This window comes from Bubalus bubalis, chromosome 24 (assembly GCF_019923935.1).
Source record: "Bubalus bubalis isolate 160015118507 breed Murrah chromosome 24, NDDB_SH_1, whole genome shotgun sequence".
NCBI classification, from domain to species: domain Eukaryota; kingdom Metazoa; phylum Chordata; class Mammalia; order Artiodactyla; family Bovidae; genus Bubalus; species Bubalus bubalis.
Window position 1 is genome coordinate 35,467,458 of NC_059180.1, and position 15,563 is coordinate 35,483,020.

Sequence of the window (15,563 nt, forward strand, 5' to 3'; positions counted from 1 at the left end):
AACTCGGTCTTCAACCTTCTCTATTTCAAGGGACTCAGAGATGGAGTATTATGCTTTTAAAAATTACTCTTGAAAATTTCTCCTCTAAGCCACATGTGCGTGTGTCTAAGTGGCTTCAGTCATGCCCAACTCTTTGCGACCCTATAGACTGTAGCCTGCCAGGTTCCTCCATCCGTGGCATTCTCCAGGCATGAATACTGGAGTGGGTTGCCATTTCCTCTTCCAGGGGATCTTCCCAACCCAGGGATTTGAAGCTGAGTCTCTTATGTCTCCTGCATTGGCAGGAGGGTTCTTTACCATTAGTGCCTCTTGGGAAGCCCATCTAAGCCACATATTTCCCACTAAATATGAATTCCCAACTCTTTAAATTATCCCACCATGGCTGTTTTCAGTGGGTGAAATGGTAAAATGGGAAGAGAATGGGTTGAGAGGTCAACATATTGACTGCAAGACAAGGCAATTAGATGAGGTGCAGGCTCATGAAACTGAACTAGAAGTCAAGCAACAAAATGGAAAATGGAGCTAATGATGGTCTAATTGTCCTTCCCCTGTAATGTGGTTATAAAGATTAAATGAATCAATATATGTGAAATGTTTAGAACAGGCTTTGGGCATAGCAGGCACTGAATGCATATTATCTATTGTTGTTGTAAGTCAGTGCCAAGGGTGTGTTGGGTGTGGGAGAACTCAAGATGGAAAAACAGGAGATAATGGAGTTCTATTTACTATTTCAGTGTTTAAAGCTTAGCCTAAAGTGCTATTGATGAAGTGACTCCTGTATAATGAGAATAATAAATACTAAAAAGATAATGAGCTTAGAACATCCCTCAAAAAAAAAAAAAAAGCCAATTGTTTACTCAATTATGGTAAATTGCTTATGTAGTTCCCACAGATTGTGAATTAAGTCTCCTTTGTCAAGCAAAATGCCACATAGGTATGTGTGCTTATATTTTTCTTACAATTGTTGAAGATAATGATAGGGATATAAAACTTCTTGAATTAAAACTGTATTTCTGGACTAAGTGAAGCATACTTATGCAAAGTCCTACCTCATGACTTGAAACACAATAGGAACTTGATACAGTAAATCTCCTCCATTCGAACCATCACGTTGCAAACTTTGAAACGATTCGAAAGCGTGTTCCATCAGCATCAGGTATGAGTGAGACTGCAGCTTGTCCTCCGTCTCCTATTGCTGACGATCCTTCAGCTGTACCATCTCCCACCACCCCTCCCTCCTCCAGTCAGTAATTCTTCTTGCCTATTCAGTCCATGCCAGCCCCTGGATGCCAGCTGTTGGACTGAATTACTGTACTTTTTAAGGTACTATACTGTAAGATTAAAAATGTTTTATTTTTTGTGTTTGCTTTTTATGTATTATTTTGTCTGAAAAGTGTCATAAATCTATCCCAAAATAGTACCATATAGCCCCTTGTGTTAGTTGGATACCAAGCTAACTTTGTTGTTACGAACAATTTGAACATGCTTTCTCAGAATGAAACTGGTTCATATGTAGGGGACTTACCGTACCTATTTTTTTTTTTTCTTTTGATGTATTTCAGCTGTGAATCTTCTACACCTTGACTTTCCTTGCAGTGCACTAGCTGATGGTCTTGGGGTAGACAAGATTTCTTAGGATACAAAAAGTATGAAATGAACCAGAAGTGAAAAACAATTTGTGTTTTCTCAAGTCCTCCAGGTGACCCCAGTGAACACTACAATGAAAGCCTGTATTCTGGGACGGTGATACTGGAAATCATCTATTATGGACCTGAAGAAGTAATCAGCACTGGAAACAACAGAAATAGGAGGGGCTTTTAACATTGGTAAGTTTCATCAGTGACTGCTGTCATCCAAATCCTAAACTGGGTATAACCAGGAAGGGAATGTAAGATACCAACCATGAGATGCTATGACCCAGACATGTTTATGAAACTAATTCTGTTGTTATTCCAACTTATGAAACCAACACCACTCATTGTAAAAAGAACTTAAAAGTATATATTTCAAATACATTTCACATTTATTCCTTTATTTTGTAACTTGCCTTTTCATTCTCTTGTGCATTTAGTCACTCAGTTGTGTCTGACTTTTTGTGACCCCATGGACTGTAGCCCGCCAGGTTCCTCTGTCCATGGGATTTTCCAGGCAAAAATACTGGAGAGGGTTGCCATTTCCTCCCCAGGAGAGCTTCCTGACTCAGGGACCAAATCTGCATCTCTTGTGTCTCCTGCATTGACAGGTGGGCTCTTTACCACTGAGCCACCACCTGGGAAGCCCTTCATTCATTCTCTTAAGTATCTATTAAAGAGCAACAAGATTTGAATTTTGATAAAGCCCAATTTCTCATTGTTTTTCACTTAAGGTGCAGCTTTTGAGTTCTAAGAAATCTTGTCTACCCCAATACCATAAAAAATAATCCTATCTTCTAGAAAGTTCAAAATGCTAGCTTTTAGCTTCTGATGTATGATCCACTTTTAGTTAATTTCTATACAGTGTGAAGTTGGTCTCTTTTCATATAAATATCCAGTTGTTCTAGTAACATTTATTGAAAATATTATCCATTCTCACACTGAATTACTTCAGCACAATGGTTGAAAATCAATTGATATGCACTATATTTATGGATGCTCTATTGGGTTCCATTGACCTATATAGTCATCTTCATACCAGTTTCCATTCTATTTTTATTTCTATTCAATTCCTTGATTATTGTACCTTACTCTGATCTTCATTTTCTAAATCATTTAGGTTATTCTAGTTTCTTTGAATTTCCACATATATTTTAGAATCAACTTGTCAATTTCTATGGGGAAAAAAAAAAAAACCCATGGGGGCTGAATCTATAGATTCAAATCCCTTTAAATTTGTTGAGACTTATTTTGTGGTCCAACTTTTCTGGGGCAAGTATTGGAAAACCTTAGTTTAACTCAGCTTTATTCCTAAATCATGGTCTTTCTGCACCTTCATGGAATGCCTCAGATAATCACCAAGGATCCTCCATTTTTTCTGATTAAAACTTGACCATCTCCCAATACTGTCTGATCTCTGGTAATTGTTCTGCTTACAATTTTCTTGTTCTTTGAACAGTCTTTCATAATGTCCCTATGTTGCCTCATGTGAAGCAAAGGGATCCTTATGTAGATCTCAGGCATTCGTTTTCAGCACAAATCACTTCTTTTTCCTCTTCTTTTTTTAAGAGGATAAAAAGATTTTACTTCATACTTCCAGCAATTTAATTTGGGGGGGGGAATCCGCTTTAGAATAGGCTTCTACTTCTAATATCGAAATATATTTATGTTTTATCATTTTTATAAATTTATATTAAGATATACAATATGATGTTTTGATATACATGTATATTATAAAATAATTATATTATCATTATTACTAGGGATATATATTTGATCTTTGTCCCTGGCACAGACCTCCAAAAACCCTTGGAATTTCCTGAGTGATAAGAGTTCATGACAAACCCCTTTCAACCACACCTGAGTTTATGTTATTGAAGAGATAGCCGGGGCTTCCCTGGTGGCTCAGCTGTTAAAGAACCCGCTTGGCAATGCAGGAGATACAGGAGACGTGGTTTTGATCCCTGGCTTGGGAAGATCCCCTGGAGAAGGGAATGGCAACCCACTCCAGTCAGTATTCTTGCCTGGGAAATCCCTTGGACAGAGGGACCATGGAGTCAAAAAGGGTCAGACATGACTGAGTGTATGCATACGAGCACACACACACACATACACACACACCCCTAAGGATGGGGGCTGGTTGCCAGGGAAACCAACAATGTGATTAGAGGGTTGGACATTTCAGTCCCACTCGATTGACCTCCAAGGAGGAGGGGACTAGAGGTTGCATTGATCACCAATGGCTGATGACTATTATATCAATGGAATGAAGTCTCTATAAAAAAAATCAGGACAGGGTTTGGGGAGCTGTCAGGTTGGCGAATATGTGGAGACTGGGGCAGAGTGTTAACTTTTCTTTATATCTTGCCCTCTGCAACTCTGCCATCTGGACTTTCCTGAGTTATAACCTTTTGTAATAAACCAGGAATCCAGTAAGTAAAATGTCTCTGCATGTTGTGAGCTGAGCTAGCAAAGTAACGAAACCTAAGCTGGGGACAGTTGTTGTTGTCAGCCTTAGATAGTATCACCAATACAGTGGACATTAATTGAGCAAACTCCGGAAGATAGTGGAAAATAGGGGAAGCCTGGTGTGCTGCAGTCCATGGGGTCACAAAGAGTCAGACACGACTTCATGACTGAACAGCAACAACGACAACAAGGAGGGGGCAATTGGAATCTCCCATCTGTGGGTCAGAAGCCCAAGTGACAACCGAGACTTGGGATGGGCCTGGGAGGGGTGCAGTCTTTTAGGACTTTGTCATCCAATGCAATCGCTGGGTAGACAGAGTCAGAGTTGAGTTAAATTGTAGGACGTCCAACTGCTGTTGAAGAATCGCCTGGTACTGTGGTGGGGGAAGGGCTTCCCGGATGGTTCAGCAGTAAAGAATCTGCCTGCCAGGGCAGGAGCCGCAAGAGATGCAGGTTTGATCCCTGGGTCGGAAAGATCCCCTGGAGGAAGGCATGGCAACCCCCTCCAGTATTCTTGCCTGGAGAATCCCATGGACAGAGGAGCCTGGTGGGCTACAGTCCATGGGGTTGCAGAGTCTGCCAGACGCACCATAGTGCGGGTGGAAACCTCACACGTTGTAATTGAGTACAGAATCCTTACAAGGACATACCCTCAATATTTCAATTCTGCTTAGTCTATAAAAATGAGAGTGAAAATGCCTTAAGGACATTAGAAGAGGCTGCTCTAAATCTCAGAAAAGCCTAGAAAAAGAGGCGTGGCATTCCAAACTTCACCCCGCCCTCCTTCCAGCTGCCGCGGAGAAGCAGAGGCACTCTCTTCATCTTTTTTCTTCTGTCTGAGTGGAGTTTTGGCAGAAGTGCCTCCAGTTTGTTTGTTTTTTAGATTTGCTGTCTTGCCTGAGTAAGCATTAAACAGAAGGCAACCTCTCTCTCAAGGTGAAAAATTACTTTAAAATTTTCTACTTAGGAAACCGCGTCTTGGTGCCTTCGTTGGAGAGGAACATGAAGGCTGACCTCAGGGGATCCGCAGGAAGCCCAGACAGATACAGGCAGGGGCTGTCTGCAGACAAACCATCTCTCCTGTTTCCACCCGCCTCTCCAACTTACCCTGTTTTTGTCTTTTTTTTTTTTTTCTTTTCCTTGAAGGTCTAAATGCCTTTGAAAGCCTCTGGATAAACATATATCCACCGCTATACCAATTTGCACGGTTCTTTCCTATTGATTTAGCTTGTAATTTATTTCTTTATTTCTGACAGATTTCACTTACATTCCCAGGTAAGGGCGAAGTGCTGAAGCTAGAAAATTGTAATTAAATAATCGGGTGACTGGCAGGCTGGGAGAGGCTCTGAAGCTGCTCTTCGTGGGTCATCCAAAAGAAGGCAGAGACAGGAGTGGCAAGTGATGGGAAAGCCATGTGCTTGTAGGCATGGGTAGGCTTTATTTTTGTAAATAAGAATCAAAGCGGGTTTTCATGCTGAATTACGGCAGTTCCTTCAAAGTGCCATGAAATGGTATATTATTACCCATTGCATGCCTGATTCCCTCAGCCGGGAGCCGGGGAGGGAAAGGGCCCACTGTGTTATCCACTGCCAGCTCTTTAATGAGATGATGAGATGTGCAAACTGCATAGTGTGCAATATTTTTCTTCCCGACTCAATCTATAATAAGTCGATAGCCCGCTGAAACCCAGGGTTTGGTGCATTTTTCCAATTTACTTGCTGTCGATGACTCTGAAAGTGCTGATCCCATCAAACCACCCCTCTCCCACACAGATTTCAATAACTTGGGAAAAGAAATTCCATTAGCCTGCGATGGCGCTTTAAACAAACAGCGTGGTTTCCCTCTTCATCCACTTTACCTCTGATCGGCTTGTCTTCTCATCAGGAATTATAACAGTGTGTGAAGCCACCTTCCCCAGGAATGCTGTGAGAGCGCATTTATTTACTCATGAAACAGTGGGTGAATAATAGATGACGGTGGCTATTTATGAAGCACACGAGCCATGCTATTTAAAAAATAAAAAAGCAAACACAAAACACGATAGATGAATGGATTGCTTCAGATACTCCAAGTCAAGGAGGGGGCCAACTTTTCCCATAAAAGAGCAGGTACTAAATATTCCATGTTTTACAGGGCCACAAATATGTTTATTGCATAGTCTTTTTTGTTTGTTTGTTTGTTTGCTCTTATTGTTGGTGGTTTTGCTCTTTTTACAATCTTTTAAACACGAGGGAAAAAAATATTCTTACTTAGCTCAAGGGCTTTGAAAAGAGCCCTGCTCCAAATGATGTTTGTTTGGAAGAAGAGCCCCCAAATTAGTTTTCAGGATGGTGTAAAAAGCACTTGAGTGTCATTGAGAAATCTCACAGTTTGGGAAGAGTCAGCTCTGAGTTTCCCCTCTGCTGTGACTGCTCCTAGTTGGGTCTTCTTGGACTACTGCTTGATTTCTCTGAGCCACAATTTTTCTCATCTGAAAAAAGGGAATAATACCTAACTTATAAAGGCAGAGGGCCTCCTGAGTGGTAAATAATCCACCTAGCAATGGAGGAGAGGCAAGAGACATAGCTTTGATCCTTGGGTTGGGAAGATCCCCTGGAAGAGGGCATGGCAACCCACTCCAGTATTCTTGCCTGGGAAATCCCATGGACGGAGGAGCCTGGTGGGCTACAGTCCATGGGATTGCAAGAGTCGAACACAATTGAGCGACTAAGCACAGCACAGCATGTATATATATATACCATATGTATATATGCTTGAATACTTACATGTAAGAATATGAGGCCATATATTTCCCTCTGGATATCATTTTAACTTCATCCTTCACCTTTTGATATCCCATATTTTAATTATAATTCAGTTCCAAATATTTTGAAAACATCCAATATGTTTCTGTGAATCATGGGTTATCTAGAAGCAGTTTTAAAAATTTCTTTCTATATTAGTTATCCTTGGTAACACTTTTCTAACTTAATTCTATTATAGTCCAAAAAATGTGATCCATATAAAACCAATTATTTGGAACTTGGTGATGCTTGCTTTATTAATGTCAGCCAGCCTCTGCAGCTGAAGGTGCATGCTATCTTCTGCAGGAGGGCTAACGTGTTTTTCTTCCCATAAACTATCCAGCTTTACCCCATTTGAAGCACAAGTGCATAGTTCTTTGGTCCTAAATGTTTCATGTTCCAGGAAAGAGTACTTACTGTCCAGGTGCTTTATGTATTAATATACCCATTAAATCAAAAGCCTGTTAGGAATCTAAGACTCATGACTATTACTGTCTTAGACCTTCATCTTAGATTAACACAAAGCTGGCTACCCTGGGGCTCAGTGGGAAAGAAACTGCCTGTCATTGTAGAAAACACAGGTTTGATCCCTGAGTCAGGAGAAAGAAATGGTAACTGACTCCAACATTCTTGCCTGGGAAATCCCAGGGATGGACAAGCCTGGTGGGCTACAGTCTATGGTGTTACAAAGAGTTGGACTCTGCTGAACCACACCCCACTCCCCCCCCACCAACACACACACCCTTATCTTCCTTGTTTTGTATCGATGGCTCATCACACAGTTAAGGGTGAAAAGCAGGTGCTCAACAACTATTTGCCCTGATCCTTTTTCATGTGTTATTTTGATAGATTGATTTCTTTTGGCCGTCTCTATTAGAAGGTGGATGTTTTGAGGTCAGGAGTGTCCGTACCTCCGTGCTGTCACAGACACAACAGATGCTTAGTCGATGTTGGTAGAAATAAAGAAGGGTGACAGAGGCTTTCGTTTTTTTTCCTGATAAGGAAAAAAAAAAAAAACAACACATTGATTTAGGAAAAAAACAGAGAGATCGACACTTCAGATGACTTTGTAGATAGTAAGACACGTTATGTTAGAATACTCCTAAAATCCCCTTTTACTGAATTTCTTTACATAAAGACATCAATGAGCCATTCTCAGGTTTGATTTACCTGAGAACTGCCAGGTGGTATGGGGATGAGCAGGGGGCTTCTGGGAAGATCCCATACCCTTTGGCATGCCTCTCAGATATGCCAGTATCTGATGGCCTAGCAAAGAAATGTTTTAGTCCTCAAAAAAATGGAATAAAGCATTTTACCCCCTATTGAAACTTAACCATCTTAAACTAATGATCAATAAATCTGATTAAACAAGATTAGAGGACTCCAAGTACTGAAAATCCCATGACGAGCGTGGAGCTCTCTCTGCCCATCCAGCTGTTGTCACAGTGAAGGATTCATCCAGCATTACGCCTCATCCTTTCACAATTCAAGCTTTTTTTTTCCAACTTTTTATTTTATATTGGAGTATAGCCAGTTAACAATGTTGTGACAGTTTCAGGTGGACAGCCAAGGGACTCAGCCAGGCATATACATGTATCCACGCTCCCCCAAACGCGCCACTCATCCAGGCTGCCACATAACTTTGAGCAGAGTTCCCAGTGCTCTACAGCAGGTCCTTGTTGGTTATCCATTTTAAATATAGCTATGTGCATATGTCCATCCCAAACTCCCTAACTATCCCTTCCCTCCATCCTTCCACCCAGCAACCATAAGCACAATTCAGAGCTGTCTTATTGGGAATGATAAAGGGCAGAAGGAAACCCATGTGTTCTGCATGTATCTGCACCTTAGTGAGATGAAATGAATAGAGGATTGGGGGGTGAGATCACCCTGAATTTATCATGTTTCTCATTTGAGTTTTTAATGTTTATTTCTTTGGCTGGGTCTTAGTTGCAACACTCAGGATCTTTTAGTTATAGCACACGGATCTAGTTCCCAGACCAGGGATCCAACCCAGGTCCCCTGCACTGGGAATGCAGCATCTTAGACACTAGGCCACAGAGGAAGTCCCCCTCATTTGAATTTTTAAAAATAATAATGATTATATATATATATATATAACTTTCAATTTAGTCTAAATATCTTCATGTGGTAGCTATCGTCATCAGCCCTAGTTGGTAAATGAAAAAAAAACTGAATCTAGATGTTAAGTGACTTGCCAATGGGTATGTTGTTGTTGTTATTCAGTCGCTAGGTTGTGTCCAACTCTTTGCAACCCCATGGACCACAACACAGCAGACTTCTCTGTCCTTCACTCTCTTCCAGAGTTAGCTCAGATTCATGTGCATTGAGTCAGTGATGCCATCCAGCCATCTCATCTTCTGTTTCCCCCTTCTTCTTTTGCCTTCAATCTTTCCAAGCATCAGTCTTTTTCAGTGAGTAGGCTCTTGGCATCAGGTGGCGAAAGTATTGGAGCTTCAGCTTCAGTCACTTACTACGCATATTCAGGGTTGATTTCCTTTAGGACTGGCTAGTTTGATCTCCAAGGGACTCTCAAAAGTCTTCTCTGGCACCGCAATTTGAAAGCATCAGTTCTTCAGCATTCAGCGTTCTTTACGGTCCAACTCGCACGTCCTTACATGACTACTGGAAAAACCATAGCTTTGACTAGATGGGACAATGGATACAGTAGCTAATAAACAGTACTGTTATCCCTACAATTTTAGTCACTCTGATGCAACATTCTGGCTAGAGAAGCATCTCTTGGCTCTTGAATGAAGGGGGGCGGGGTGTTGCTCTTTCCTTGAAAATCAGGTAGATTCTGTAGCTGAAGATACTGTCCTAAGTGGCATGGCTAATGTGTTTCTTCTCCCCATGAAATTTTGGGTTTTGCTGCACTTGGAACACAACACATTTTGTGTTGGACTGAGCTACTTCTCTTCATTTTATTGGTTTATTGGGATACTGTATTCCAAGGCCAAATTTGCCTGTTACTCCAGGTGTTTCTTGACTTCCTACTTTTGCATTCCAGTCCCCTATAATGAAAAGGACATCTTTTTTGAGTGTTAGTTCCAAAAGGTCTTGTAGGTCTTCATAGAACCGTTCAACTTCAGCTTCTTTAGCATTACTGGTTGGGGCATAGACTTGGATTACTGTGATATTGAATGGTTTGCCTTGGAAACAAACAGAGATCATTCTGTCATTTTTGAGATTGCATCCAAGTACTGCATTTCAGACTCTTGTTGACCATGATGGCTACTCCATTTCTTCTAAGGTATTCCTGCCCACAGTAGTAAATATACTGGTCATCTGAGTTAAATTCACCCATTCCAGACCATTTTAGTTTGCTGATTCCTAGAATGTCGACGTTCACTCTTGCCATCTCCTATTTGACCACTTCCAATTTGCCTTGATTCATGGACCTAACATTCCAGGTTCCTATGCAATATAGCTCTTTACAGCATCGGACCTTACTTCTATCACCAGTCACATCCGCAACTGGGTATTGTTTTTGCTTTGGCTCCATTGCTTCATTCTTTCTGGAGTTATTTCTCCACTGATCTCCAGTAGCATATTGGGCACCTCTTGACCTGGGGAGTTCCTCTTTCAGTATCCTATCATTTTGCCTTTTCATACTGTTCATGGGGTTCTCAAGGCAAGAATACTGAAGTGGTTTGCCATTCTCTTCTCCAGTGGACCACATTCTGTCAGACCTCTCCACCATGACTCAGGAGAAATATCAACCTCAGATATGCAGATGACACCACCCTTCTAGCAGAAAGTGAAGAGGAACTAAAAAGCCTCTTGATGAGAGTGAAAGAGGACAGTGAAAAAGTTGGCTTAAAGCTCAACATTCAGAAAACAAAGATCATGGCATCTGGTCCCATCACTTCATGGGAAATAGATGCAGAAACAGTGGAAACAGTGTCAGACTTTATTTTTTTGGGCTCCAAAATCACTGCAGATGATGACTGCAGCCATGAAATTAAAATACACTTACTCCTTGGAAGGAAAGTTATGACCAACCTAGGTAGCATATTCAAAAGCAGAGACATTACTTTGCCAACAAAGGTCCATCTAGTCAAGGCTATGGTTTTTCCAGTGGTCATGTATGGATGCGAGGGTTGGACTGTGAAGAAAGCTGAGCACTGAAGAATTGATGCTTTTGAACTGTGGTGTTGGAGAAGACTCTTGAGAGTCCCTTGGACTGCAAGGAGATCCAACCAGTCCATTCTGAAGGAGATCAGCCCTGGGATTTCTTTGGAAGGAATGATGCTAAAGCTGAAACTCCAGTACTTTGGCCACCTCATGTCAAGAGTTGACTCATTGGAAAAGACTCTGATGCTGGGAGGGATTGGGGGCAGGAGGAGAAGAGGACGACAGAGGATGAGATGGTTAGATGGCATCACTGACTTGATGAACATGAGTTTGAGTGAACTCCGGGAGTTGGTGATGGATAGGGAGGCCTGGCGTGCTGCGATTCATGGGATCGCAAAGAGTTGGACACAACTGAGCGACTGAACTGAACCAAACTGGGATACTGTCCTGGGATCTTGTGTGTCTCCTCTCTTCTTACAGAACAATGTACCCATGGACTTGTAGACTGGCAGGGCATTTGGGGATCATCAAGCACACAGGTCTTAAGTCGTGGCTGCCCAGTGGTTTACTCAAATGCAGAGTAGGAGTCAGTCCATTGTTGGAGAACACAAGGATCAATCCAGGTGAAAACCATGAATCTACTCCACACAAAGCCCATTTTAAATATGTGTTCAGGGAGATCAGAGGGCGGGGAGTTATTTTCTCAAGGTCATTTTGTTTCTGCTGGCTAATACCAGAATCAGGACTGACACTCCAAGTCTGAATTTATGCTTTGAGTATACATTCTCAATTCAACATCCTCTGTCAATGGTGCATCCCACTAAAAGCTGAATTTTTCAACTTCTAAAGAGAAAAGCACAGTAAAAGTAGTTGCTACTAACTTTGCTTCTGGATTTGTCTCTGTGATGTGAAGGTTTGTTTTTCAGTGTTTAGAAGTAGGGGGATAAAGAAGAAAGTTTGAAGTTTTCCTGAGAGGTTTAAGCCTCTTTGTAAGAGGTTTTCTGAAAGAACCTTGATTATTGGGTGAGAAAAAGGAGTTAGAGAAAGCAAGATTCAAGGTGGAAAAGTAGGTGGCTCAGGCCAATCTAGGGCCTGATTCTTTTCACACTTTGTTATAAGCTGTGAGGTGGATAAGTGTGTGTGTGTTCGTGTACGTGTGCGCACGTGTGTGTGCACACCTGCCACTGATTAGATAACAACAACAAAATCACAGAACAAAGCTGTTTGGCCAAGAGAAGCACATTTCTATGTTGACTTTTCAAAGTGCAAAATGAGACATGAAAATGACATTTAGAACAGAGCCATGTTGGGCTGGACAGACAAATATGGAAAGAAGTCAGCACCAACACCCAGCTAAGCGTCACCACGGGAGAGAACGGATATGGGCAGCTCACCCCTCTTCTCTTCCCCAGTTCAAGGTGGGAGCGTGTTTACTAAATGACAAGTAATTTGACAACAAGGAAGTTTAGTTGCCAAGACATTTAACGGGTCCTGAAATGTCATATTGATTTGAACCTTGCTCTAAATGGCACATTATGTTGTTAGAGGAGAAAATTAAAAATCAAAACATGGGCAAGATATTTAATTAAGAGCAATCATTTGCATAAAAATGCTGCAATGAGTGGATTGCAGGCCGTGGTAGCTGTTTCTTCACTGACTCCCTGGAAGCCTGCTGCCGAGCTACACTCATGTTCAATGGAAGCCTCTTGCCTCGTTTAAGGTTACAGGTCTAACTGCTTAAATGTCAGGTAGGGTGAGGGCTTCCAGGTACAATTCAAATCCATAAAAGAAGTTACTGGAGGGTCACACAACAATGGTTAAAAGAGACTCAGGAGTCAGAGACAACTGGCTTGATTTCTTAGTCTAAATCTGGTCAAGTTCTTAACCTTCCCTTAGCTGTAAAATAAAACCAATATTAGCTTCCTTTTTAAAAAATTTTTTTTAAATTTTATTAGAGTATAGTTGCTTTACAATGCTGTGTTAGTTTCTGCTGTACAGCAAAGTGAATCAATCATATGTATACATATATCCCCCCTTCCTTGGATTTCCTTCCCATTTAAGTCACTGCAGAGCTTGAGAAGAAGTTTCTGTGCTTTACAGTAGGTTTTCATTAGTTATCTATTTTACACATAGTAGAGTATATACATCGATCCCAATCTCCCAATTCATCCCACCTCCCCTTTCCTCCTCGGTATCCATAAACCTATTCTCTACATCTGTATCTCTATTTCTGCCTTGCAAATAAGTCCATCTATACCACTTTTCTACATCCCTTGAAGAATTGCTTGAATGAATGTCATTTTAAACTGTTATTAATGGTAGACTCAATCACTGATGACTGTTCAGTTCAGTCCAGTTGCTCAGTCCTGTCCAACTCGTTGTGACCCCATGAACTGCAGCACACCAAGCTTCCCTGTCCATCACCAACTCCCGGAGTCTACCCAAACCCATGTCCATTGAGTCAGTGATGCCATCCAACCATCTCATCCTCTGTCGTCCCCTTCTTCTCCTGCCCTCAATCTGCCCAAAAGACCCCAGAATCAGGGTCTTTTCAAATGAGTCAGCTCTTCGCATCAGGTGGCCAAAGTATTGGAGTTTCAGCTTCAAAATCAGTCTTTCCAAAGAACACTCAGGGCTGATCTCCTTCAGAATGGACTGGTTGGATCTCCTTGCAGTCCAAGGGACTCTCAAGAGTCTTCTCCAACACCACAGTTCAAAAGCATTACTTCTTCGGTGCTCAGCTTTCCTTATAGTCCAATTCTCATATCCATACATGACCACTAGAAAAACCATAGCCTTGACTAGACAGACCTTTGCTGACAAAGTAATATCTCTGCTTTTTAATATGCTGTCTAAATTGGTCATAACTTTCCTTCCAAGGAGTAAGCATCTTTTAATTTCATGGCTTCAATCACCATCTGCAGTGATTTTGGAGCCCCCCAAAATAAAGTCAGCCACTGTTTCCACTGTTTCCCCATCTATTTGCCATGAAGTGATGGGACCAGATGCCATGATCTTAGTTTTCTGAATGTTGAGCTTTAAGCCAACTTTTTCACTCTCCTCTTTCACTTTCATCAAGAGGCTCTTTAGTTCTTCTTCACTTTCTGCCATAAGGGTGGTGTCATCTGCATATCTGAGGTTATTGATATTTCTCCCGGCAATCTTCATTCTAGCTTGTGCCTCTTCCAACCCAGCATTTCTCATGATGTACTCTGCATAGAAGTTAAATAAGCAGGGTGACAATATACAGCCTTGACGTACTCCTTTTCCTATTTGGAACCAGTCTTTTGTTCCATGTCCAGTTCTAACTGTTGCTTCCTGACCTGCATACACATTTCTCAAGAGGCAGGTCAGGTGGTCTGGTATTCCGATCTCTTTCAGAATTTTCCACAGTTTATTGTGATCCACACAGTCAAAGGCTTTGGCATAGTCAATAAAGCAGAAATAGATGTTTTTCTGGAACTCTCCTACTTTTTCAATGCCTTTTCTAAAACCAGCTTGAACATCTGGAAGCTCAGTTCATGATGACTGTTAGTCCTGTCAATAGTAGTAGTGAAAGTGAAAGTAGCTAGTTGTGTCCGACTCTTTGCGGCCCCATGGACTATACAGTCCATAGAATTTTCCAGACCATAATACTGGAGTAGGTTGCTCTCCCTTCTCCAGGGATCTCCCAACCCAGAGATGGAACCCAGGTCTCCTGCATTGCAGGCGGATTCTATACCAGTTGAGCCACAAGGGAAGCCCCAGTAGTAGTAGTAAACAACATTTAAAAATAACATTTCTGTTAAGTCTTATATTTTGTAATCTATTTTGTGATACAACTTAACAGCTATAAACTCATGTATCAAATTCCTTCACTAATGTTGGTCCAACATTGGATGCTTTGAATCTCTTTGAGTCTCTGTCTTGGCCTCTCCTTACCTAGAGTCCTCTGTGTTGACAAAGAGACTGACTCATCGTTCTTTTCCTTGGAGTCTAAACTCAGGTGGATACACCAGAGCCTGCCCTGTGTGATGTTCTTGGAGGTTGTGTTCCGTATCCCTGTTAATAAACACATTTGGGAGGTTAAGTAACTGGACCCTTGGAAAAGACTAAGAGAAAGCTTGAAGTTGAGATTGTTCCTGATGTAGGGAGAAACACCGCTGGTCTCTGGGACTTAATCTTGAGAGCGGGGTCTTTATTTTGACTTCTCCCAGGAAGCGCTCTTTTGCTCTGTGTATTTATACAGCAGATCCATGTGTTTGAGAATAAATATACTAGAGGGAGGCTGAACAGAACTGCGAAATCTCTACATTTCTTCCACTCCAAAGATCCCTTGGTTCCTGACCAGTGAAAAATCCTGGAGAGGCGATTCATGCCACTTGTGAGTGATGTTACAAAAAGATGCAGTGAACCAGCCCCTCCCCATCATCTGTCCCTTGCTCTGGTTTTCTTATTTTCTATACATTTTCTGTAACAGCCTTGGCCATTGGCTTTCTTTGGTGAACTCTTTCTAATAAAGAAGCCAGGCCTGTAATCTGTGATAAACAGAGATAAGCAAAGCCATGGGGAGACAGGAAGCTGAGTGAAAGTTTCACTCACT

General features: G+C 41.6%; 1 long non-coding RNA gene across 2 annotated transcripts in view; it reads left to right on the forward strand.

The window, feature by feature from the left end:
• LOC123331550 overlaps nucleotides 1-15,563 on the forward strand; it is a 57,452-nt gene that overhangs the window by 18,324 nt on the left and 23,565 nt on the right. Inside the window, exons 2-3 of one of the 2 annotated variants that reach the window (XR_006548243.2) lie at nucleotides 1,692-1,826; nucleotides 5,068-5,892. This is a non-coding gene — a long non-coding RNA (uncharacterized LOC123331550). Of the gene's footprint in view, nucleotides 1-1,691; nucleotides 1,827-5,067; nucleotides 5,893-15,563 lie in introns of those variants that run through there. The other variant, XR_006548242.2, reaches the window with a different exon arrangement.